The sequence below is a fragment of the Octopus bimaculoides genome, chromosome 5 (genome assembly GCF_001194135.2).
Source record: "Octopus bimaculoides isolate UCB-OBI-ISO-001 chromosome 5, ASM119413v2, whole genome shotgun sequence".
In the NCBI taxonomy this organism is placed as follows: domain Eukaryota; kingdom Metazoa; phylum Mollusca; class Cephalopoda; order Octopoda; family Octopodidae; genus Octopus; species Octopus bimaculoides.
This window is the reverse complement of record NC_068985.1, coordinates 75,894,559-75,898,636: the sequence shown is the minus strand read 5'-3', so window position 1 is coordinate 75,898,636 and position 4,078 is coordinate 75,894,559. Positions and strand designations below refer to the sequence as shown.

Sequence of the window (4,078 nt, the reverse complement as noted above, 5' to 3'; positions counted from 1 at the left end):
ATATCATACATAATGCGTTTTTTTATACGTCTTTATTTTTTTCAAAAATAAGATAAACGAAATTCTTGTTTAATCTAAAATATATTCTGTTTCATTTTCTACAATGCTCTTCCATCTACCTGGTATACTTCCAAGGTCCCTCTTCCCAAATTCACTTGTCTGTGATGATAAATACTTCTCCAGTACTGTTCTGCCCTCGTCTACAGAATTTATATTTTTTTCCGTCCGAATGACTTTGAAGACCGTAGAATAAATGCTAATCAGTTGGGCTAATATGCGGCGAATATGGTGGGTAGGGAATCGTTTCCCATTCAAACTGCTCCCTCCTTTGGAATGTCATCCTCTGTATATGGCCGAACATTATCCTGATGGAAGAACACCTTTCGTCTTAGAACCAAGGATGGTCGTTTTTCTTCTGGAGCTGACATGAATGACTAGTTGAATGACCAAATGAAAGCTTCTCTGCTAGTTCCTCAACAGTTACGATGGGATTTTATTCCCACAGGGTTTGTCGGACGGCCTAATCGAGCTATGCAGATCTTCCAGGACGAGGCTCGTCTACTAGACTGTAGTTTCCGACACGGAATTTCTGGAACCACCATTGACACTGGCTTACGCTTATTGTCCGATCCCCATATACAGCATTAATATTCCTTGCACTTTCCGTTGTGTTGTTGCTTTTATTGAACTCATAAAGCAAAATATTCCGAATATGCTCCTTTGGTCACTTCCATAGTAGCTTTGAAAAAATATCTGTTAAAATCGAACTGCACTCTTCAAAGCTGGCACTGAGAATAAGGATAAGGTAAAATCACTACCTGCTTTTATATCAAGTTAATGCATGTAGTTTATCCTGTCCCCTTCCGACTTTTAGTTCATGCATTTGAGAAAACTGCATTATTTGTGGGATGATCCAATATATATTGTTCTACTTCGGGATGGTCATTTTTTTTGGCCAAATAAACATACGCACTATATATTCGTTCTTCACTCGTTCATTACTGTTCTTATTGTAACTCATGTTCATTGTCTGGAAATCTTTCGTCACACATCTGTAACCTCTTCAGCGACACTTTCCGCCTTCATGTGGGTTCTTACTCCCTTTATTTGATTCTGTTCTTCTATATGTATCATCATATGCGCATGCGTTTGCGTCAGTGTTTGTGTGTGTGTATGCTTACATGTGTGTATGCTTACATGTGTGTATATGTGTGTATGTGTATGTACATATGTGTATGTCATTGATCTTAATAGCTCTACGACCTTCTTTTTAGCCCTTTCCCTGCCCCCATTGTCGCTGCTGCTGTCCTAGGACCCGAAATTTGGTATAGTTCCTGTATTTCTCAGTGTTTATGTGTTCATCCACGCTGTTGCCATCGTTATTGTTGTTGTTGTTGTTGTTGTTGTTGTTGTTGTTATCGTCGTCGTCGTCGTCGCAATGGTTGTCATTGCTGATACTGTTGTCGTTGTAATTCGTGTTCTTGATATTGTTGCGGCCGTCTGCGAAGTTATTGTATGTGTGTTTGTGTGTGTATATGGGTTCGCTTCCTACATTCTTTGTTTCAGTGCCCTTTATATAGAGGCTTTATTTAGTTATTTATATATTTTTTTTATATATCCCTGTTTCTTATATTTATCACAGGTATGTGATAATATATTCATTTATTAATTTATCTATTTCTTATATTTATCACAGGTATGTGCATATATATCCATTGTGTGTGTGTTACCCTGTTTGTATCTGTGTTGTGTGGTGTGGTGGTGGGTTTTATTGTTCCATTCATGTTTTCTATTGAGGCTCGGTCTGTCTATTGCTATGTGTGTCGCCTCTATGATCTGTTTAAGTTTCGTGTCAGTTCTATGCGTCGATAATACTTTAAACATTATGCTATTGATCGGGCTTCTATGTTCTACTTCAGCATGTTGGTAGAGCACTGACGAGCCTTTTTCTTCTTTGAACCCTCACCAGTGTCCACCTATACGCTCTCCTATGATGCGTGCAGTCTCTTCAATATAAGTAGTTGCCATGTTGCTGCACCGTTCCTCAGTACATCGTAAGCTACATACTACATTCCTAAACTTACAGTTAACCCGTGGGTTCATTCTACATACAATGCAATTGCTCTCTGTGCATGGGGACTTATCAAAGACATAAGTTCTACAGATCAGGGATTTTATAGGGTCATCAAGCATTTCTACTACTTTAATCCGTAGATTGGCCTTACTTAATGATTTTCTGAAAAGGTATGCTAGTTCGCCGCCAGGGGTAGCATCAACGAATATGACACACTGGTATCTTTTCATTATCATACTATGAGTTGGCTTTATTTATCTTATTTCTGATCTTTTCTGAGCTGTTCCAGGATTTACTCCTGTTTGGCAGGCAGATATCCTTACATTCACTCTCTATGATGGCGTTGTAGTTAGTCCTGGCTCCTTTGTACACTCTAATCCTGTCTCTTTGGTTGTAGCCAGAGAACTGCAGGCGGTGGATGAAGTGTTGTATGCGCCTTTCCAATTCATAGTGTCGCACATGCAAGACACATTCCTCATCACTCTCATCAAGTCAACTATAAGAATGTTGAACATGGCGTTGTCGGCGATAGTTGCGTTCTTGTGAACAAAGTACTAACAGGCCATGAGTCTGACATAATAGGAGTGAAGGATCTGGACCTTACTATTCTTAGTTTCTAGCCAGAGTTCCGTGTCTAAAACAGGTAACTTATAGTTGGGGTGCTTGTAAGAGTAGTCTATCCACCAGTGTATTAAAGTTCAGGTGCTTGTTAGGGTAGTCTATCCACCAGTGTATAGACACTGGTAGATGTTCTCCATAGTGTTAGCTTCTAGATCATCAGGATTGTCTTGTATGGGTATTTTGGCTACTATGTTCATACCATCCAGATAGCGGGAGTACATGATTAGGTCTATGGTGTTTTCTGCTAATTTCTCTTTGAGTCTTCTATCCCACCATACCATAAATAGGTTAACCAAATCGCCAGCGATACTGACACCGATGGCTGCACCCTCCTCTTGGGAGTTTATCTTGTTATTATACTTAAATATGTGACCCTTGAGTGTAGTCTTGGTGCTCGCATACCTACATACATACATGTGTGTATGTGTCTGTTATGTAAATTTGTCTTACATATATCCAGAAGTATACACACACACACACACGTGTGTGTGTGTGTGTGTGTGTGTGTGTGTGTGTGTGTGTGTGTGTGTGTGTGTGTGTTTCTAAAAGAAGGAAGTGATAACAAAATGTACTGTTCCGAATTAATTAGTTTCGGTGAGATTTTGACCATCTTTAACACCACTGAAATGTTCTTTTACCCGTCAGACTGGTTTTTTGCTTATTAAATCATATGTATTTTATAGGTCTCTTTATTATCGCCGTTTCATGAGTAATTTTATTGCTGATTTATACAGAGTGGTTAGTGTTGTTGAGAAATTCGTTGGTTGACATACTTGTTTTCTATTTCCGTAAATTGAAAGTTTGGAAATACTATTGGAAACACACCATATTCTCAGCAAAGTTTCTGTTATATATGTCATTGTTCAGTTTTATTTTAAGATTTCTTGCCAATAGAAAAAGAGTCGGTTTCTAACCTAGATTCAAGGCTCCTTCGTTGGAATTTCAGCATCACCAACAGGGTATTCTTGGTTTTATGTATGTATGTATGTATGTATGTATGTAACCGTTGCTTAAGCACCATTGCCTCAATATTCAAGATATCAGTTGTCCTCAGGACCTGTGTGTCTGGAATTTTTGAGGTCCAGCCAACATTGAGAATGTGTCTGAGACATCTCTGATGAAAGCGTTCAAGGACCCTTACCTGACGTTTGTACAGAGTCCATGTTTCACATGAGTAGAGGAGCGATGTCAGTACACATGTACGGTACACAGCAACTTTTGTTTGCCTTGCTATGCCATGCTGGGACCAGACTCGAGACTGAAGAGACCGGAAGGAATTAGTTGCTCTCTGCAGGCAATGGTGCACAAGCAACGGTTACGTTGGACTGGATACCTTATTAGAATGAAGGATAGCAGGATTCCTAAGCAGATGCTATATGGAGA

General features: G+C 39.3%; 1 protein-coding gene across 1 annotated transcript in view; it reads left to right on the top strand.

Annotated features, from left to right (window-relative positions):
* The window catches only part of LOC106873990 (beta-1,3-galactosyl-O-glycosyl-glycoprotein beta-1,6-N-acetylglucosaminyltransferase), a 142,760-nt gene that overhangs the window by 121,272 nt on the left and 17,410 nt on the right, over nucleotides 1–4,078 (top strand). The window lies entirely within an intron of this gene.